Source organism: Leucoraja erinacea, chromosome 27 (genome assembly GCF_028641065.1).
Source record: "Leucoraja erinacea ecotype New England chromosome 27, Leri_hhj_1, whole genome shotgun sequence".
Classification (NCBI taxonomy): Eukaryota; Metazoa; Chordata; class Chondrichthyes; order Rajiformes; family Rajidae; genus Leucoraja; species Leucoraja erinaceus.
Genome location: NC_073403.1, coordinates 30,007,910 through 30,030,749, shown reverse-complemented (window position 1 = coordinate 30,030,749; position 22,840 = coordinate 30,007,910). Strand labels below are relative to the sequence as shown.

At 47.4% G+C, this 22,840-nt stretch overlaps 1 protein-coding gene across 2 annotated transcripts in view; it reads left to right on the top strand.

Moving 5' to 3' along the window:
- Positions 1 to 3,199: 3,199 nt before the first annotated feature.
- The window catches only part of grnb (granulin b), a 78,934-nt gene continuing 59,293 nt past the window's right edge, over positions 3,200 to 22,840 (top strand). The window contains exons 1-2 of one of the 2 annotated variants that reach the window (XM_055657355.1): positions 3,200 to 3,299; positions 10,283 to 10,357. The gene's annotated coding sequence lies outside the window, so the exon portion shown is untranslated. The remainder of the gene's footprint in view (positions 3,300 to 10,282; positions 10,358 to 22,840) is intronic. The other variant, XM_055657356.1, reaches the window with a different exon arrangement.

Below are 22,840 nucleotides of genomic sequence, written 5' to 3'. Positions count from 1 at the left end.
TCCTTTGACGTCTCGTTTTCACTACTATATCTCTGTGTCTCCCTCTTCCCTGACTCAGTCTGAAGAAGGGTTTCAACCCGAAATGTCACCCATTTTTTCTCTCCAGAGATGCTGCCTGTCCCATTGACACCCTCCTCCTCCCCCTCCTCCCCCCATTGGTACGGAACATTTGCATTTTTCAGCTTGAAATTGTGCAATAGGGTGCATACTGTAGCGAGTCTTTTACCTTACACTTGAATGCAATATATATGCTTTAAATTGGATTGGAGCGTTTTTGAAAGGGGGGAGGCTGTGGGATCATTGATCAGTGGTCTTGGGGGTACCCGGTGAGGGAGTGGAGCAACCGAGTGGGGAGAGGGTGTAGCCAAAGGGTGTCCCCCCTCCCAGGGTAGGAATTTTTTGAAATTTGAAGTATTAAAATCATGTATTAGTGCACTGTAGAAGTATGATTTCAATGTTTTTTGTATGAAGTATTTTTAAGAGGTAACTTTTTAAGGGGCAACTTTATCCACACAAAGGGTGATGGGTTTATGGAAAAAGCTGCCAGAGGAGGTAGGTGAGGCTGGGACCATCCCAACATTTAAGAAAAAGTTAGACTGATACATGGATAGGACAGGTTTGGAGGTATGGACCAAAAGCAGGTGGCTTAGTTTCATGTTGGTAGGTGTGGGAAGGTTGCACCGAAGGGCCTGTTTTCACACTGTATCACTCTATGACTACATTATACCTCCACCATGCATGAATGCTTCAAAATCAAGTGATCGAGTTTTATTGCCATATACTCAAGCATAGAAACATAGAAAAATAGGTGCAGGAATAGGCCATTGGCCCTTCGAGCCAGCACTGCCATTCAATATGATCATGGCTATTCATCTAAAATCTACTGATTTTACTGATACTGTTTTTTCCCCATATCCCTTGATGTCGTTAAGAAAGTTTGTTCTCATCTCAGAACTAAATGCTCCCCCCCCCCTCTCTCTTGAAAGCATCCAGTGAATTGGTCTGCACTGCCTTCCCAGGCAAGCAGGATGCTTTCACCAACCACCCCCATTTGAAGTCCACTATCTTCCACCGTATCTACCCAGTGCTTGGTACTTTCTTCCAGCAGCCACTGGTTGTCCTCCAGGATGCATCGAGCCGCAGCCTGATCCATGCTGGTCACCTGGGCAAATTCGGCACCGAGACTCTCACGGCAGCGGCGCAACGCTTCGATGCCTCCGACGGCCCGGGACTCTTGCACTGAGGTTGCTCCATGGCCCGATCTGCAGTAAGCGACTTGCCAGCCCGGCAAACACTCGCCAGCCCCACTCCCTGTCCGCATCTGTCCCCGCCACTGCTTCTGCTTCCAACACCCACGGCCCATGCAGCTGATATGAGTTTTGAATTTTTCGTTGATCACAGAATTTCTCACAATAGAGCGAGAGATATTTGTGATCAGCGTGAGAATTTGGTGAAATGCGTGATTCTCACGCTCAATGCATGGGAGCTGGCAGCCCTGCCTCTCTCCCCCCCTCCCTCTCCCCCTCTCTCTCCACCTCTTTCTCTCTCTCTCTCTCTCTCTCTCTCTCTCTCTCTCTCTCTCTCTCTCTCTCTCTCCCCCCCTTCTCTCTCTCTCTCTCTCCCCCCCCCTCTCTCTCCCTCCCTCTCTCCCCCCTTCCCTCTCTCTCCCCCCCCCCCTCTCTCTCTCTCTCTCTCTCCCCCCCCCTCCCTCTCTCTCTCCCTTCTCTTCCCCCTAACTCTCTCTTCCCGTTCTTTCCCCTAACTCTCTCTCCCCTCTCTTTCCCCTAACTCTCTCCCCTCTCTTTCCCCCCCCTCTCTCTCTCTCGTTTCCCCTCTCTCTCTCCCCCCCCTTTCTCTCTCCTCCCCTCTCTTCCCCTCTCTCCCTCCCTTCTCTTTCCCCTCCTCCGCCTCTCTCCCTCCCTTCTCTTTCCCCTCCCCCTCTCCCTTTCCTTCCTCTCTTTCTTTTCTCTCTCCCCTTCTCTCTCTCTCTCTCTCTCTCTTCCCACCTCTCCCGCCTCTCTCTCCTCTTTCTACCTCCTCCCTCTCTATATCTCCCTCACTCTACCTCTCTCCATACTCTCCTCTCTCTCTCTGTCTCTCCTTCTCTGCTTCTCTCTCCCTCTCTCTCTCTCCCTCTCTCCCCCATTTCTCTCCCTCCCACCTCACTCTCCCCCCTGGCTCTCTCTTTCTCCTCTGTCTCTATCTTCTCTTTCTCATTGCCCCCCATCTCTTTCTCTTTCCCCCTCTCTCTCTCTTTTACCACCCCTCTCTCTTCCCCCTCTCTCCCCCCTTTTCTCCAACCCTCTCCTCCCTCTCCACCCTCTCTCTCTTCCCCCTCACCGCCCTCTCCCCCTCCCCCCCTCTCCCACCTCCCTCTCTCCCCTCTCTCCCCCCCCCCCCCCCTCCCTCCTCCCTCTCCCCCCCCCCCCCCTCTCCCTCTCCCTCTCTCCATTCACGCCCCCTCTGTCTCTCTCTCCTCTCTCACCCCCTCTCTCTCCGCCCACTGTCTCCCTGTCTCCTCCCCCCCCCCCCCTCTCTCTCTCCACCTCTCTTTGAGAGTCTGTCCCTTCGGCACAGAGATTCTCACGGCAGCGGCGCAACGCTCCCGACAGCTCCGACGGACCGGGACTTGCACTGTCCGGAGTGCTCCATGGCCAGAGCTGCAGCGAGCGACTCGTCGACGCCGCAAACACTCGCCTGTCCCGGCTCCCCGCAACTGTTCCCGCCGCTGGTTCTGCTCCCATCCCTCCCTCAGCCCCGGCTCTCCAACACCCGCGGACCATGCAGTTTATCCGAGTTTTGACATTTTCGTTGATCGCAACATTTCTCACCACTGAGCGTGAGAAATTTCTGATCAGCGTGAGGGCGTGAGAGTTTGCTTGAGGGCGTGAGTCTCACGCTCAATGCATGAGAGTTAGCAGCCCTGCACATGGCATATGTTTACGGTGGGATGGTTAAAGATTTTTCACACAAAGGGTACAGGTCCATGCAGTCATGTGTGTGGAAGTACCGCCCACTAGACGCATGCCCCGCCCACTAGACGCATGCCCCGCCCACTGGATTCAGACCCCGCCCACTGGACACAGACCCCGCCCACTGGGCACATGTCCCGCCCCCCAGAGCACAAGCCCCGCCCACCAGCTGGGAACGAAGCCCATTGGACATAATTCTTGTTCATCAGCGGGTAGCTCCGCCCCGCCCTCGCCAGGTCCCGCCCCCGGCCCCACGTGACGGGTGACCGCGGGAGGTGAGGAGAGGGCGGGACGGCAGCGGCGCCGGCGGTTAGGACAGGAGGACAGGTGAGGTGAAGGAAGTGGCCCCGTGGTTGTCGACCGGCCGACGGGCGCGCTGCTCACGGGCTGTGGCGACGGACAGAGCGGCTGGGCAAGGCGGGGGTGGAGCCTGGGCCCAGAGCACACCCCGGCCCGCCCCCCTCCTCCCCCCCCCCCTCACCCCCCTCCCTCCACACCCCCCCCCCCTCCTCTGCCCCTTCCCCCCTCACCACACCCCTTCCACCCTCTCCCCCCCCCCCCTCCCTCCCCCCCTCCCTCCACACCTCTTCCTCCCTCACCCCCTCCCCCCTCCCTCCACACCCCTTCCCCCCTCTGCCCCGTCCCCCCTCTTCCCCCTCTCACCCCCTCCCCTCCACACCCATCCTCGCTCCACACCCCTTCCTCCCTCTGCCCCGTCCCCCCTGAACCACATCCTCACCCCGTCCCATCCCCCCCCCCCCCCTGTCAACCTCACTATCTCCCCCCACCCCTTCCTTCTACACCTCTCGCCCCCATCTCTGCGTCCCTCCCTCGTCACTCTGCCCCTTCCCCTCTCCACCCACAAGTATATCGCTGTACCCCCAACCACATCTCCCCGTCCCCATCACTCGTTCCCAACCCACAGTTTATGTTTGTGATTATCTCTGCTAGTCCTCCCTGTGCTAGGGTTGGATTAAACTTTCATGTGCATTCGTAAAGATCCATTCTGTTTCTGCATTTCTCTGTCTCTGTCTCTGTCTCTCTCTATTGGGCTTGTGCTTGGTCCCATGCAGTTTGGCAAAGTAATGATTTGGATTAAAGTATTGCTTGCATAATTAGTAAGTTTGTGGATAACACCGAAAAATTGGTGTCCTGGGCAGTGAGGAAGGTTACTACAGGAAATTGGGAAATTCAGCAAAGGAATGATAGATGGAAATCTACTCAGGCAAGTGTGAAGTGGTACATTTTCGGAAGTTAAAATGAAATGGGATATACATAATGAATGTCAGTACTGTGGGAAAAATTGTGCAGCAGAGCGAGTTTGTGGACACCAGTACAGAGGTCCCTGAAAGTGGTGGCACCGGTAGACAAGATGGCGTATGGCATGCTTGCCATCATTGGACGGAAAGTACAAGAGTTGGATGTTATGTATAAGATATGTGAAACCCCATTTATAAGTATTGTGTACAGTTCTTGCAATACTATAGGAAGGATGTGATTTAAGATAGAGGAGGTGCAGGAGAAAAATACAAGGATGTTGCTGTGACTGGTTTAAGGTATGAGGAAAGACTGGAGTCTGGACTCGTTACCTTGGAGCACAGGTGGCTGAGATGACTTAAAAGAAGTTTATAAAATCCATAAGGTGTGTCCAGTAATACTCAGTCCTTCCCCATCATTGGGGGGGATTTACAACTGGAGGGGATAGGATTAAGGTGAGAGGGAAAAGATTTCAAAGGGAACCCAAGGGGCAAGTTTTTATTAACTGAAGGAAGTATATGGAATGAGCTGCCAGTAGTGGTAGAGGGAAGTATAATGACAATGTTTTAAGGACATTCGACCAGATTCATGGATAGATTTGGAGGGAGATGGGATAAATGCAGGCATATGGGACAAGCTGCAGAAGCATCTTAGTCGGAATGGACGAGGGGACTGTGGGCTGTTGTATAATTCTATGTTCTGTGTTCATTTTCACTTGGGAAAATCTTTTGCAGTGAGAAATGCAGTAAATCAGAGTGACAGTACATCCTACTGGTGATAAGCGAGTTCGGTATTCCGGCTGCGCATGCCCAGGTCATAGGTCACTCGTGATAAACATTATCGGCAACTGTGCTGTTACATGTATACAGACCTGCGTTTGATCCGCAGTCAGGATCGAGCCTGAGTCTCCGGCGCTGCAAGCACTGTGAATTGCTACTGGACGTCCCCGTCTGCTGAGTGTCCCATCCCAGTCCGTGGGCGGTCAGAGATTTCCTGGACTGACGGACACCGGCCCGGAGCAGTGGCAATGCCAGGCTTGCATCCAGCGTAGAAAAGAAGCGCTAACTCCACCTGAACTCTGCCGGTCTGCCGGGTTAACCGACAGCCCTGGACTGACCAGCCCAGAACAGTGGAGTTTGCTTTTCTTCTCTGCGCTAGCTGTAAGAAAAATAATCCAAATTTGTCTAACCTCTTCTTATAGCTACTACCTTTTAATCCAGGCAGAATTCTGGAAAATCTCCTGCACCCACTATAATCCTTCATGCCCTCACTGTAATGGGGCAACCAGAACTGCCTACAATACTCCAAATGTTATCTAACCAAACTCCTATATAACTGCATCATTGCTTTCTCATCGCTCAGTCCGCCTGAACCTACCTGATCTCCTGGTTGCTAAACACTTTATTTCCCCTCCCCATTCCCACAAAGAGTTTTGTCATAGAACAGCATCTCATATTTCGCTTGGGCAGCTTATGGCCCAGTGGTATGAATATTGATTTATCTCACTTCAGGTAGCTCCAGCATTCCCTCTTTATCTATCCCTCCCCCACCCAAGTTGCACAGCTTCTTGTTTTCACCTAACAAACAGCTAACAATGGCTTTTCCTTTATCTGTGTTACTTGTGTGCATATTTTTCATCCATTGTTCTTTATCTCTCCACATCATCGCCTATATCTCTGGTTTTCCTTATCCCTGACCAATCTGGAGAAGGGTCTCGACCTGAAACATCACCCATTCCTCCTCTCCAGATATGCTGTTTGTCCCGCTGAGTTACTCCAGCTATTTGCAACATGACAATGACAATTAAAATTAAAATTGAATCTGTATTTGCAACATTGCTTTATGCTCAACGCTCCTGACCTTTGAGCAAACATACTGCATGATGAAGATAGTTTAATGTAGCTGTGTATTGTATTATCTATTGGCAAAGCTCACTGCTTTTGCCTCGTGTCGCACCAGGAAGCAAATTAAATTTTAAGACGAGTCTGACACAACCGCTTTCCAAAGTTGTTTTGGAAATATTTTATTGCCTGTTTATACTCTGACTTTTGGAGTTTTACTGATATGGCACAAAACCTTTACTCTGCCAAATCCACTGGTGCCATCAAGCTCCCTTTGGACTAATATGATATTAATTCCACATGAGTATACTTTCTGCTCACTTCATTTAACTTTCCCGAGTAGGAGAGTCGAGAACTAGAGGTCGTAGCCACAAAGGATATTCTTTTAGGAAGAAGATGAGGAGAAATTTCTTTAGTCAGAGAGTGGTGAATCTGTGGAATTCTTTGACACAGCAGACGGCTGTGGAGGTCAAGTCAGTGGATATTTTTAAGGCACATAGATACGTTCTTGATTAGTACAGGTGTCGGAGGTTATGGGGAGAAGGAGGAAGAGATAGGTCAGCCATGATTGAATGGTGGAGTAGACTTGATGGGCCGTATGGCCTAATTCTACTATCCCTTATGATTTTCCACACAACAGCATACTACGGTGTTTAAGAAGGAACTGCAGATGCTGGAAGATCGAAGGTACACAACATTGCTGGAGAAACTCAGCGGGTGCAGCAGCATCTATGGAGCGAAGAAAATAGGCGACGTTTCGGGCCAAAACCCTTCTTCAGACTGATGGGGGGTGGGAGGGGAGAAGGAAGGAAATGGGTAGGAGGAGGAGCCCGAGGGCGGGGGATAGGAGGAGACGGCTTGAGGGTTAAGGAAGGGGAGGAGACAGCAAGGACTAGCAAAATTGGGAGAATTCAACATTCATGCCATCAGGATGCAAGCTGCCCAGGCGGAATATGAGGTGCTGTTCCTCCAATTTCCAGTGTTGCTCACTCTGGCAATGGAGGAGACCCAGGACAGAGAGGTCGGATTGGGAATGGGAGGGGGAGTTGAAGTGCTGAGCCACCGGGAGTTCAGGTAGGTTATTGCGGACTGAGCGGAGGTGTTCGGCGAAACGATCGCCCAACCGCTGCTTAGTCTTCCCGATGTAAATCAGCTGACATCTAGAGCAGCGGATGCAGTAGATGAGGTTGGAGGAGATCCAGGTGAACCTTTGTCGCACCTGGAACGACTGCTCTGGACCTTGAATGGAGTCGAGGGGGGAGGTGAAGGGACAGTTGTTGTATTTCTTGCGGTTTACATACTACGGTGATTTATGGACAATTAACCTACAAATCTCGAGCTCTAGGAAAATAAAAGAAAACTGCGGCACTCGGAGGAAATCTATGTGGTCACGGGAAGAGAATCTGGAAACCCCACACAAAGTTGAGGTGTAACTGGGCTGTAAGGGAATGAGGCATCAGCGTTCTCAAGGAGTCCTCACCTAAATGGTGATGACCCCTTCTCCCATCTCCACCGGTCCCCCTCACCTTGGACTCCCCAGAACAGCCTTCTATCCTCTCTAGATCTCTTTATTTCTAACTGCCGGTGTAATATCAACCATCTCAACTTTTCCACTCCCCTTGCCCACTCCAACCACACACCCTCTGAATGTACAGCCCTCTGCTCACTGCAGCAACCCTGACATTATAATCAAACTCGCCGACAAGGGTGGTGCTGTGGTAGTCTGGCGAGCTGACCTCTACCGGGCTGAGGCCAGGTGACAACTCTCAGACACCTCCTCCTACTTATCCTTGGACCATGATCCCACAGATGAGCACCAGGCCTCAATCTCACACACCATTACTGATTTCATCACTTCTGGCTGTCTGCCTTCCACAGCCTCCAACCTTATTGTTTCCCAGCCCCACACAGCCCGGTTTTACCTTCTTCTCAAAATCCACAAACACAACTGCCCTGGCAGACCCATTGTTTCTGCCTACTCCTGTCCCACAGAAATGATTTCCACGTACTGCGATTCTATCCTATCAGAAGAAACCATCACAAGAAATAGACTATAGACTGACGTCTATTACAAACCCACTGATTCCCACAACTATCTTGACTACAGTTCTTCCCACCCTGCTTCCAACAAAGTCTATCCCCTACACCCAATTCCTCCATCTATGCCGCATCTGCGCCCAAGATGAGGTGTTCACACAGAGGATCCGTTAGGTGGCGGGACTCGCGTCAACAGCGGCCTCTGCAGCCCGTCTGCGTTTTTATTATTTTTTGTCTATGTTTTTATGTAGTTTTTGTTATTTTTTGTTGGGGTGTGTGTGTGGGGGGGGGGGTGGGGTGGGAGGGAGGGAGGGGGTAACTTTTAAATCTCTCCCTGCACGGGAGACCTGACCTTTTCCTTGTCGGGTCTTCGTTGTCGTTGGGGCTGCAACGAGGAGCAGCCTCCAACAGGAAGACTGGGGGCTCTGGTGCCGACGACTCACCTCACCGTTGCGGATCTGGCCGAGTCGAGAGCGGGTGGAGCGGTGGTGGAGTGCTGCCGCTGCTGCGGCCTGACCTCCGGAGATTCGGAGGCTGCTACTGCGGGTCTGGCGGACGGCGGCACCGGGAGCCCGCGGGTCCCTGGAGGGAGACCGCTTTTCAGGGCTCCCGCAACGGCGACTTCTCCCGCCTGAGTTACGGGGTCGAAGAGCTCCTGGAGCGGGGCCTTACTGCACCGCCCCGCGCGGCTTGGAATGGCCGCGGGACTCTGCGAGCGCACGCCGGGGGCTCTAACACCAAGACCCGGTGTGCGACCTTGCACCACCTGGCGTGGCTTTAATGGCCGCGGGACAATCGCCATCGCCAGCCGGGGGCTTTGACTTTGACTCTGACATTGGGGGGGGGGGGGGGGGGGAGAGTGCAGTGGAGAGAAATTTTTTTTGGCCTTCCATCACAGCGATGTGATGGATGTTTATGTAAAATGTAAATTATGTTGTGTCTTGGGTCTATTTGTTTGTAATGTATGGCAGCAGAAACGGCATTTCGTTTGGACCTCAAGGGGTCCAAATGACAATTAAATTGAATCTTGATCTTGACTAGGACATTGAGATGTCCTCATTCTTTAGGGAATGGGGGTTTTCCCCTCCCATAATAGATGAGACCCTCACTCGTGTGTCCTCAGTACCCTGCAGCTCCGCCTTTGCTCCCCCTCCCCCTCCCCTACTCGCAGCAGAGACAAAGTCCCCCTGGTCCTTGCCTTCCACCCCATCAGCTCTCTCGCTCTCTCGCGCTCTGTCGAACTAGCTTCTCATTTTCACCCTAAAAACAGCCAGTTTCCATCATCATCATAACTTTTTTGCATATCCTTCATTCATTGTTCTTTATCTCTCCACATCTCATTTCCCTTATCCCTCCTAACCAGTCTGAAGAAGGATCTCAACCTGAAACGTCACCCATTCCTTCTCTCCAGAGATGCTGCCTGTCCAGCTGAGTTACTCCAGCTTTTATGTCTGTTTTTGGTTTAAACCAGCATCTGCAGCTCCTTCTTACACACTTAGCGCTTCTTACTATTCTTGTCTTCCTGAGATTCATGGTGCAGGGTGTCACATCCTCTCACCAGGTGACCTGCCTTGTGCTACAACAGGTCAATCTTTATGTGCATATTGTTGGAAATGTTTTCCTGTTCTGGTGATAACATTAGTTACAAAAACATAAACTGCAACTAGTTGCTGTGTTTTATTGTGAATACAAGCAGTGGTCTACTTTTTTTTTAATGGTCTATATAATCTGGGCAGAATTTGACCAAGAGCTGAGTAATATCTGTACTGTTTTCAAGACGTAGAACTCAAAAATACCTAAAGCCACTGACTGATAACATCACTGTGGGGTGCTTAAGATGTTTTACCATGTTAAATGTTCTGTATATATACATGTCTTTGTGACCAACTACCAAATGGTGACTTTTTCTTTGGTATTTTCTTCTCTTCTGGTTATGGTTATACAGGACTTGAAGAAGGAAGTTTTGAGTTTCTTTGGAAAAAGTTAACCACAAATATGGGGATGTTCAAATCTGAGCTCAGTAATCTCAGTACAAAAACAGGATCTTGTGTCATGAAACTCTGGCAGCGGTCATGCAGCATGTGACTTCTCTTTGCCCAATGTGGTTGACTCGCTGAGAGTGCTGGTTTGAGGCTGCAGTTTGCAACACCCTAATTGTTACATATTTGATTTCAGATCTGAATCTTGGGAGGAACATTGCATTTGGAAAATTTGGGGTGCCTTTTCTGCTGCTGCTATTACTCATCTTTGGTGAGATGCCTTTGTATTTCTTTAATGGATTAGTAACAAAGTGATTTTTGTAAATTGGTTACAGAATTTCTGCTCTGCATTAATGCTGCTGTAGATATGATGTAGTGTCACCCAGATCACTTTGTGCTCTCCTCTGCTCTGGATGTGGTGGTAATGAATATTGGTCATCTTAATTTGAATTAAATTAAAGGAATTTAGGATTTGGCTATATCTTAATCCGAGTTTGAGGTTCTGGTGCAAGTTAAGTTAAAAGTTCATGATGATTTCCCTGCTGCTTCCCTTGTTCTTAACCAAGCAACCCAAACCATTTTAATCACCATTGCTAATTTTTTCCAACTAAAGGATCCTGATCTTTAACTTAAACAGTCTATTGGGTTGATTTTCAAGGCTTGTTCATTGTGATATTTTACATGATATTTATTAGGATTTAAATAGGTGCTTAGTAACATAATTCAGCTAAATCATCTGTACTTGTATTTTATGCAATGTCTGCCTTTTAACTTTTATTTCTATTCCTTTTTATATTTCCAAGAAGTTTCCTATTTCCTATTTTCAAGAAGTTTCCCCAATTGTCTCCCAGTTTTTTCACATTTTTTTATTTTTGCCTTGCCAATTGATTTGCAGTAACCTTGAATTTTGAGGGCTTGGGTTTGATGTATTAAACTAGTGGAAGCAGTCCTCCATTTGTACACTAATTAATTCATTCATGGTTTTGAAGACCTCAGTCAGGTCTCCAATTCTTTTTCAAAATAATTCTTCTTCCTGCTGAATGAATGCTCCAAACTGTTCTTATTTGCAGCTTAAGACCGTTCTGGTCCTATCTTTCTAAATCTCTTGTACATATCCTACATTTGTTTGTACTGTTTGCAGTAAGGATCACTGCATGGTGCGCAGACTGACCAGGTCCCAGAAAATTTTACACAATTTTACAATAGAACTTTATATATGTAGGAATCTACTTCATACTTATGGTTTGTTGACATTCAATCCTGATTTCAAGATTTACAGAGTATTCCTGTTATCTTCATTAGACCGATTACTATTACAGTTTACAACATGAGCTATGAATTACAAAGCCAGAATTACCTAATGTTGAAATATTCTGTCATGCTTGCAATGGAGTAATATAAAGTGCTGGCAAATTCATGATATGGAACCGTTCATGTGCATCAATTTGAATTTGTCTAGTTCCAATCTTTAAACGTGAAGTTTTGCGTCAATTTTTGTCTCATTCAATAACTACAGATTTTTTGCGGTCACTTTTTATTTTGCTGTACTTGAAATAAACTGAATTACCAACAAAATTATTTTCTGACCTGGCAGCAAATCTAGTTGCAATGAAGTGTCCTGTTGCATTTTGTGTCGGAAGGAACTGCAGATGCTGGATTAAACCAAAGATAGACGCAAAATGCTGGAGTAACTCAACGGGTCAGACAGCATCTCTGGAGAGAAGAATGTGATGTTTCGGGTCGGGTCTGAAGAAGGGTCTCGACCCAAAATGTCACCTATTCCTTTTCTCCAGAGATGCCGCCTGACCCGCAGAGCTATTCCAGCTTTGTGTGTCTATGTCCTGTTGCATTTACTTGCTTCACTTCCTTTAAGTTTGGCATTATTGGGATTATGCTGTGGTATCTGATTTGAAGGCTGTTATAGTGTATCATTGACTGTAGAATGGTTTTAATATAATAGCTTGCTAAATTTGGGTATATAACTCAATGCTTGAAATTGATTAGTTTTGCTATTGTTCTAATTTTAATGAAAACTTGAATGAACATCTTTAATAAAAATGGCATAAGGGATCAATTTATTAAACACTATCAATTTGCTGACATTTTACTTTAAAACTGGAATAGTAAGAATACTAATCTGAGCCATCACCTCCATGCGGAAGAAGCCATCTTAACTATGCCTGGCTTACTTTCATCTGCACTGAGTTAATGGTAGGACTGGAGTGGCTGAAAGATATGGGAGCAGCTAGTAATCAGCATTGTGTAGCCTTACTGGTGTCCATTCACTGGATGTTTTTATATACCAAGTAGCTTGTAAAATAACTAAATGAATAGTCTTCAAGATATATGTGGGACGAAGTGGTTTGTCATGAAGGTCCGAAGGGGGAGTGCATTGGGTGCGACCGCACCCCCCTTTTTTTCCCTTAAGAAAAAAGTCACCAAAAAAAAAAATTCGAAAAACAAAATTCGAAATTAAAAAAAAAAAAATCAACGTTTCCACTTTGGAAACGGCCAGTTCTCTGTTCTCCCGTCCCCGGGCGGGAGTGGCTGAATCTGAACCCAACGGCTGTATCCCCAACACCAGTCGCCGCTGCGGCGGAGCCCGCTCCCCTCGCCACCCCCCGCCAGCGGGGCCCAAGCCATCTTCCTCCCACACCACCCCCGCTGACCCCGGCTGGGCCCACGCCACCCCGGCTGGGCCCACGCCACCCCGGCTGGGCCCACGCCACCCCGGCTGGGCCCACGCCACCCCAGCTGACCCCCGCTGGGTCCACGCCACCCCCGCTGGGCCCACGCCACCCCCGCTGGGCCCACGCCACCCCCTGCTGACACCCGCTGGGTCCTCGCCACCTCCACGGGGACCCAAGCCACCTTCATCCTCTCCCGCCCGCTGGGCCCGCGCCACCTTCATCTTCGCCCCCCCCCCCCCCTGCAAGAAAGAGGAGGGATGGGGGAGGGGGCGAGAGAGTGGGGAAGGGAGAGGAGAGTCATGGGGAGGGGAGAGGGAAAGGGGGATTATCTTGAGTGAGATTGCAAAATTAAGGTAGGTTTTAGAGCTATTATATTTTCTCCTCCATATGAATAATATAAAACAATATCAAATAATATCAAACAATTGGAACTGCTTTCTTTTCGATAACAATACTGAAAATTATAAATTCCATAGTTTGTGACATAAATACACATTTTAATGGGATCATTATATACAGATGTAACATTTCCATTTTGAGATCGGGGGGAAAGGGGTGTGTTGGGGGCAAATACAGGTGCACAACCTTTTATCCGGTGTTCCAGAAACCGAAAAGCTCCGAAAACCGGCCATTTTTTCCAGATGTCGTCTGCGCACCAAAGCTCGCGTTTGGCCCCAAACCTGACCCAAAACTACCCACGGTCAACCCAGGTCTGTACTACTGTAGCGGCTGCCTCCTCCCTGGAGACCGGGAAACGCTTAAACATCTGTAAATCATTGCTTAAATGTTAGTCAGTTAGTTTGGAGGGCTTTTATGTGAAGGGGGGTGAAGGGGTAAACTTTAATTCTTAGTCCCCTACCTGGTCGGAGAGGCGGGGAGCGGTCAATGCCTTACCGGGTCGCTGTGCAGTAAGCTCCGCAGCGCTGTGGCCGGTGGGGCCGCGGGCGGCGCCGGTTGTAGCTCCGACCCCGGCAACTCTACCCCTGGCTGCGAGGCGCTCCAAATCCAGCGCGGCCCGCGGCCGGACGCCCCAGCTCCGCGAATGTCGGGAGTCGGCGGCGTCGCAGCGCTGGGATACCAGCGGGGTGCGGGCAATGCCTTACCGGGTCGCCGTGCGGCAAGCTCCGGAGCGCTGTGGCCGCCGACACACAACATCGCGGAGCGTCGCTGGATTTGGAGCCACGCAGCCAGGGGTAGAGTTGCCGGGGTCGGAGCTCCAACCGGCACCGCCCGCGGCCGGACGGAGCCCCCAAATCCAGCGACGCTCCGCGAATGTTGGAAGAAGGTGGCCACAGCGCTCCGGAGCTTGCCGCATGGCGACCCGGTAAGGCATTGCTCGCTCCCCGCTGGTATCCCAGCACTGCGACGCCGCCGACTCCCGACATTCTCGGAGCTGGGACGTCCGGCCGCGGGCCGCGCTGGATTTGGAGCGCCTCGCAGCCAGGGGTAGAGTTGCCGGGGTCGGAGCTACAACCGGCGCCGCCCGCGGCCGGACGGAGCCCCCAGCTCCGCGAGGTTGGGAGTCGCCGACCAGGTAGGTAGGGGACTAAGAATTAAAGTTTCCCCCTTCACCCCTTCACCCCTACACCACCACCACCACATAAAATCCCTCCAAACTAACTGACTAACATTTATGCAATGATTCTCCCGGTCTCCGGGGAGGAGGCAGCTGCTCCAGACTTTTCAAGCCGCCCGCGCTACCTACCTAATCTACGCTAAAAATCTTCCATTCTGAAATCCGAAAATGTCCGAAATCCGACAAGTGTCTGGTCCCAAGGCTTTCGGATAAAAGGTTGTGCACCTGTATGCGTCAAGCCGATAGCCTAATCGTTAATGAGTTAAAAGATAGCCTAATCGATAAAGCGCCGAGAAGAGGAATCAGAGCTGCCAAGGAAAGATACTCTGAGAAGTTGAGGAGCAAGTTCTCATCTAGTGATTCTTCTTCAGTTTGGAAGGGCATGCAAGAAATCACCGGCTATAAGAGGAAAGCCTCCCGCTCTTTGGACAATCGTCAGCTGACAAACAACCTGAATGAGTTTTACTGCAGGCTTGAAAATCAGAAACGTAACCCCAACAAACACAGCCAGACCCCAGTCTGCAAAGAATGGACCCTGCACCCTCTCCTTCACTTTCACCACTTCACACCTACTTAAGGCAAGACTCCAGTATGAAAAGAGTGGAACCTTTCCCACCCCACCCAACCACTTCACACCCACTCACAGCCTGACCTCAATCAGCAAAAACTGGGCCCTTCTACACCCACCCCACTCCAATCACCACTCCACTCCAATCACCACTTCATACCCAATGACTGCACCTCCACGGACATCTCTGTCAAGCTTCTCAAGTTTGTGGATGACAAAATTGGACTGATCCAGGATGGGGATCTCTGTACTCTTTTCAGTTTGACATATTTCCTATAACATGGTGCCCAGAACTGAACACAATATTCTAAATGCGGTCTCACCAACGTCTTATACAACTGCAACATGACCTCCCAACTTCTATACTCAATACTCGGACTGACGAGGACCAAAGTGCCAAAATACTTTTTGACCACCTGATATACCTGCGACATGACCTTCAAGGAACCATGCAACCATCAACCATTCCTCTGCCCACCTGGCTAATTGATCCAGAACCTGCTGCAATCTTTCACAACCATCTTCACTATCTGCAAAACCACTCACTTCTGTATCATCAGCAAACTTGCTAATCTTGCCCTGTCCTGTGACGTTTCAGAGTGCTAGAGTAACTCAGCGGGTCGGGTGAGTATAGAAGTTGGGAGGTCATGTTGCAGTAGCATAAGAAGTTGGTGAGGCCGCATTCAGAGTATTATGTTCAGTTCTGGGCACCATGTTATAGGAAAGATGTCATCAAACTGGAAAAGGCAAGTGAAGATTTATGAGGGTGTTGCCAGGACTAGAGGGCCAGAGCTATAGGGAGAGGCAGAGTAGGCTGGGACTCTATTTCAAGGAGCCCATGAGGCTGAGGGACGATCTAATAGAGGTGTATAAAATAATGATTTGAATAGATATGATTGAGTCTTTTGCCCAGAGTAAATGAATCGAGGAGCAGAGGACATAAGTTTAAGGTGAAGGGCAAAAGATTTAATAGGAATCCGAGGGGTATGTTTTTCACACAAAGGGTGGTAGGTGTATGGAACAAGCTGCCAGAGGAGGTAGTTGTGGCGGGGACTATCGCAACATTTAAGAAACAGTTAGACAGGTACATGGATAGGACAGGTTCGGAGGGGTATGGATCAAACGTGGGCAGGTGGGACGTGCAGATGAGACATGCTGGGCCGAAGGGCCTGTTTCCACACTGTATCACCCTATGACTCTATCTTTCCCTCTCAAACCCATTCTCCTACCTTCTCCCCATTACCTCTGACACCCGTATCAATCAAGAATCTATCAATCTCCTCCTAAAAAATGTCCAGTGACTTGACCTCCACAGCTGTCTGTGGCAATGAATTCCACAGTTCTCCACCCTCTGACTTAAGAAATTCCTGCTCATCTCCTTCCTAAAGGAATATCTTTTAATTCTGAGGCTGTGGCCACTGATCCTAGACTCCCACTAGCGGAAACATTCTCTTCAAATCCACTCCATCCAGGTTTTTACCAGGCTGGGACAGACGGCAACAGCTTCACACCATGCCCCAAAGCTTGTGTCCTGTCCTGCATCACCCAAGGCAGCAGAGACGTTATAGGAGAGGACAAGCACCGTAACAAAGTAGCTCACGATGGTTTGGGTAACATTCAGGAATGTCTATGCATGGCACATCATGAATATTACTGAAGAACGGTCTTGACCCGAACTATAATCTATACCTTTTCTCCGGAGATGCTGCCTGACTCACTGAGTTACTCCAGCATTCTGTGAAACGTCGCCTATTCATATTCTCCACAGATGCTGCCTGACCCGCTGAGTTACTCCAGCACTTTGTGACTATTTTCCCTTCACCCATCTGCCCAAGCCCACTCTCCCCCCTCCTTTCCTATGTTCCTTTCCACCCATAAACCTCTCTCTGCCTTTACATTTCACTCCTCTTTCAAATCTGCTCTACTATCTACATGCATTTTTCTTCTTCACTTTTTAATCATAGAATGATGCAATGTGGAAACAGGCCCTTCAGCCCAACTTGCCCACACCAACCGACATGTCCCATCTAAACTAGTCCCACTCACACACGTTTGGGACATATCGATCTGAATCTGTCCTATCCATGTACGTGACCAAATGTCTCTTAAACATTAGGATAGTCCCAGTCTTAACTACCTCCTCTGGCAGCTCGTTACATACACCCAGCACCCTTTGTGAAAAAGCTACCTCAGATTCTGAAATATTGGTCATAAATTTGGTACAAAAATGCTCCAAAACAAGGCTCAGAACGGATCAGAGATCATCTTAAAACCCCTGAGCGGGCCCTGGACCCCGGCATCGAGGGACTTCGCGCTCATGATGTGTGCAGCGCACACATTATTTAACATTAAGTTTTTTGTAATCCTGTCATGCCGCCCCCCTTTTTGAAAAGCTTTGTACGGGCCTATTTGTGACAGGACAACTTTGCAGTTTTGTTGCATAAATGTACTGTGCCATTGCAGAAAATGTTAAGTCAAATCAAATTTCACTTAGAAGTTATCTAAATATTTGGAAACTTTCATTCTGAACTATACCATACTATATTACTCAACTACTATACATCTATAAATGTCAGCACTGTGGTGTGATGGTATGCATGTCCTGGAAATACTAGTTAAATTTACTTTGGTTTAAGAAAATTGTCATTTGCTAAAAGGATGGAATCTTTTAGCAATATGAAGCAAACTTGAAGCTGTCTGATTGTGGAAAAAAAAATTGTATTTTGGGTTAGTTTTGTGATTCAGCAAGGAAATAGGCCCTTGGACCCAATGAATCTACGCTGGCCATTCACACTACTTTTAAGTTCTACTTTTGCATACGATACAATAGAACTTTAATTTTTCCCAGGAAGAAAATTGGTCTGCCAACAATCATAAAACACAACCAGATGCATGAAACGTGAAACTAAAGGACATGGAAAGTCCAAGATTGGGGATTGGGAGTCAGTCTCCCCCACGACAGATGGGAGTTGTGCAGTTAGATAGCCACAGGAACAATGGCATAATGTGGTGTTCTGTGCTGCATCTTGGATCCAGTCTGTTGCTGTAGGTGCTCCTCAGGTTGACTAGTATGTCATGGAGGGGGTGAGCTGTATTGTCCAAGATGCTCTGCATTTTGAGGAGCAAGCCTTCCTTATGAGCTTGTTAATTCTGTGTCATCTGTGGCCTTCACCCTGCTGCCCCAACACACGACAGTGAAGAAAATGGCACTGACTACCACCGGTAGAACATCTGCAGCACCTTACAGCAGATGTTGAAAGAGCAGAGCCTCCTCAGAAAGTACAGATGGCTCTGTCCCTTCTTATAGAGTGCCTCAGCATTCCTGGACCAGTCCAATTTACTGTCCAGGTCAACTCGAAGATTCTTGTACTCCTTGATAAGCTGTACATCCACACCTTTGCTAGAGACAGAGGTGTTCCTCTGCTCCTAAAGTCCACCACTAACTCCTTAGTCTTGTTGGTGTCGAGCTGCAGGTGATTCAGCCCACAACACTCAACAAAGTCGTTGACTACACCTCTGTATTCAGCTTCCCTCCCCTCACTGATGTAGCTGGTGTAGATGGTAAACAAGAAGGGAGGGAGGACTGTTCACTGTGGGGCCCATGTTGCTCATTTGCATGTCTGTTCCCTACATACTAGGGGCAATTTACTGAAGCCAGTTAACTATATACCTATAACTATATAATCAATCTGACGAAGGGTCTCGACCTAAACCATCACCCATTCCTTCTCTCCAGCGATGCTGCCTGACCTGTTGAGTTACTCTAGCATTTTGTGTTAACTATATACCCACATGTCTTTAGGATGTTGGAGGAAACATACGTGGTCACAGAGAGAATGTGCAAACTCCACACAGGCAGTACCTGAGGTCAGAATCGAACCGGTGTCTCTTGTGTCGTGAGTTCAGCAAGGCTACTAGCTGAGCCACTGTGCCACCCATATTGACCTCGATGATATTTTGTCAGAATGTCTGATACCTAATGATTGGTTTTAAAGTATCCTTGCAATCTAAATTTTGGACATGTTATTTAGGCATTTTGAAGATTTAATATTTTGACCTTCTTCACGATATTCTAATGTGGCCATCAGTAAAGTACGTTGCAGTGTAGTTGCTGTAGTAATTTGGGGAATATAGTTGGACTTTTATGCACAGCAGTAAAATAGTAGCTTTCACAGTCAATTATTTCTCAAGCTTTGATATTCAGTGTCAAATTAGGTCGGATAAAAAAGAAAAATGCTGTTGTTGAAAATTAAAATGTTGGAAATAGCAGGTAGCATGTGTGGATAGAAGAAATGTGAACACGAAAGTCTTTTGTCAAATTTATCAATGAGCCATGTAAAGAGCTTAGGATAGGTGGCCAAATGTTTAATCAAAGAAGTAGATTTGGAGTACCTGTATGAAAAGGATTGAGAATTCCAGAGCTTTCATAGAACTGTGGAATTGTGTGGTTCAGATGCAAGGCTATATTAAAAAAAACTTTGGATGTTTCCAACACCCCAAATCCTTAACGACCATAAAATAATAGCACTTTCAGTGCACATTCAGTTGCTTTTTTAACTGTGGCGAGTGTTACTCCCTTCTGCCACCACTTTTCAAGAAGTAGTTCAGAGTCCCACTGAAATGAAAATAAAATTCCCCTCCACTTCCTTCTCATTTTAACCATTTACTTTCCAGTTCGTAACTGTTTTTTAGGAGATTAGGTAGTTCCTGGTCGCCACATCCAGGCTTCTATTTTTTGCCTGTTAAATTTGCTTTGGTTCTTGTGCCCAATATTACAACCACAGCCATCAAGTCCCTCTTCTAAACTAAAATCGCACATTTTGGAAACATTCATATACATTTATTTTGTGGCCTTACCTGTTGTGTTTTCAATGCAAGCCAATAACTTAGTGGGTGAGGCAGCATCTCTGGGGAATATGTATCTAATGTATTATTCACATTTGTTTTACTTTGGTGGGGCTTGGCAGCTGGTGGAGAGAGGTATAAGTGTTCAGATGGAAGGGTTGCAGAGATCTGAGCATTACCGAGCTGAATATGTTTGGAGATGGAAGCTATGAAAGCAGTTTTGAATTGTAGGCATTACTGTAGTAGGAACTGGTGTAAATTGAGCAATAGTGTGATGGATGAATTTAACAGTGCAAGTTGGAATACAGACAACATTTTGGATTGAAGTTTGAAAAGTGGACTGCTAGCCAGACGAGTTGTGTAGAGACTGGGTATATCATTCGAATGGGTTGGGAGTAGAGGGTTGAATTGTTTTGCTATTGGAATATTACGCTCATATTTCGCTTGGGCAGCTTATTCATTAAAATTAATTCCTCTAACTTTGTAACATTTGCTTTTCCCCCTCTCCCTCGCTCTCTGTCCCTCCCCACCTTAATTCTCTGACTAGTTTCACTGCCTTCCTGATTAATTTTACTGTTTGTGTGCCTTGTCACCTTCCCCTCGCCCAACAATCAACCATTCTACATTTTGTAGAACATCATCTGCTTTGATCTGTCCTTTTCACACTTTACCCTTCTAAATCTCTAGTTTCCTCTTCCCTGACTCAGTCTGAGGAAGGGGTTCGACCTGAAACGTCGCCCATTTCTTCTCTCCAGAGATGTTGCCTGTCCCAATTTAGATCAATATGACCTTTCTTTACATTTTGATAGGTGGAATTTGTGTAATACTTGAACTGAAACTTGGTTGTGGAAAGCTTTCTGGTACATTATCGTGTGCATAGAGTCTAGGACACATGAGATGTGATTGGAACTTCACTACCTGAGTACAGATTCTGAACTGAGAAACTTGTCTAGAATATTTAATTTGATGCTGATATTGTTAGAGAAAAACAGAAAATGGATGTAAATTGATGTAGGAAGCTAAAAATAGATCTTTTTAACTAATGTTCTTGATTATTAAATAGTGAGTTTAAGTGGTAAAACAGTTTGATCATCATTAAGTGCTAGAATCGACAATCCTTTGAGTTTAGTTGGTATGTATCATGGAACTACAGTGATTTACTTGGGTATTTCAGTATGTGAATTCAAAGTTATATACTAATAGACCTGTCCCACTTCGATTTTTCAGGTGACTGCTGGCGACTGTCAGAGTGGAGCAGACACAGACACACAGATACAGACACACCTTCCTACACACACACACACCTTCCTTCACCAGCCTGTTATGCAGGCGGGGGACAGGGCAAGCGAGGGGAGCGTTGTCCGAGTGAAATTCACACGGTGCAAAGCCAATGTAATACAGACACACACCGCGATGAACAGGAAGCTTGGCGCTGTAATTAAGATGGTGAAAGTACAGTGTACGGGAAGGGTCACGCAAGTCCTTTAAAAGGGGGGGGGGGGCGGGAGGGGGCAGAAGGAGTGGGGACAACTTTTAAGAAGCCAGAGATACTCGGCTGTGAAGCTCGGCAGACGTTAACATTGCCGGTTGGTTATCCTCGATTCTGAAAACTACGGCTTAAGTTTTTTTTCCCCAATGAGCCAATGAAATTCACCAGTCAGCACCGGCTACAACCTACATGAACCTTCGACCTCCCGGCAACCCACTAGGACCTGCTGGCGATCCACCGATGGCACGAGAATTCTCGCTACTCTCCATGGCGACTTTATTCTGGTTGACGCTAATATTTCAACATGTTGAAAAATTTGCGGCGACCATTCCCAGAATGTGGGAACTCCTGACGACCATGAGAGTGACTCCCCGGCGACCACCCGCAAACATGTGGCGGCCCTGTGGCAGCCGCAGAGTCTCCTGCAGTTGCCTAAGTGGGACTGGCCCATAAGGCTTTGGGACAAGCTGGATGTCCTGCATTTTGAATGACCTAATTTAGGGTTCAATGTCGTCAGTATCGGAGTAGACCTTGACTGAGTTTCTTCCATCACGTAATTGGTTTGTAGCGATCATTTAGTCTTATTTTACTACAGGTGTTCAGCGATGATGAAAACAAGAGAATACTTTAGTGATTCTATTTCAGCATGTGGAAAATGTGGCTTGTCTTTCAGACTATTTTGACTCCTTTAAGTAATCAATTTGCTTCAGACTTTCAAATATCATTCAGGCAGTAAACCTCAAAATTAACAGATGCTCGTTTTTTATAGCTGATGTCTATTCTTGCCAATTTGGCATTTTAAGGAAGTAGGATTTTGGTGTACAATCTGATTGCTAACTTCATGACTTGTGTTTAAAAAAAAAAAAAAAAAAATCATTTTATTTGAACATGTGCTATCATTAATAATGCTGTAAGTAAGAAAAATCATTTGATTTGGACTCTTGAGCTAATGTATTAGAGGCTGATAAAGGGTTGACAATAAGGTGAGGACACCAGGGGGAATAACATATTTGGGTGCAATGTAAATCGTGGCATTGCCTCGTGAGTTCTGTCAAAGTGCCAAATATCTGTTTGGAGATATTGTATAAACTGGCATGATTCTGGAAAACTGGTATTTTTAATGGGTTTGCACAGAAGCTCAGATCGTGGAATGAGTTTGCAATTTTAAGGGAACATCAAAAGGCAATTTTTACAGAAAATGCAGGATGTCGGGCAGTAAACATGGAAGACTAAAAAGCATTTGTTCTCCATGGATTTATTAGACTAGAGACGAAAGGAAAAGTCCAAACAAAATGAGTGGTGTCTTGGATATTATAGTACACAAACATGGAGGGCGTGCGAATAGAAGGCAGTTTATAGAATACCTGCGTTTGGGATATTTGTAGCTTCAAATTGTGGGGATGAAGATAGAGCATTAATAAAAACTGGGATGGATTTAAGTGTCATAGTCACAAAATCAAACACCACAGAAATAAGTCGTTCGGCCCAACTTGCCCATGCCAACGAAGATGCCCCATCTACGCAATCTGCCTACATTTGTCCCATATCCCTCTAAACCTTTCCTGTCCACGTAGCTGTCCCAATGT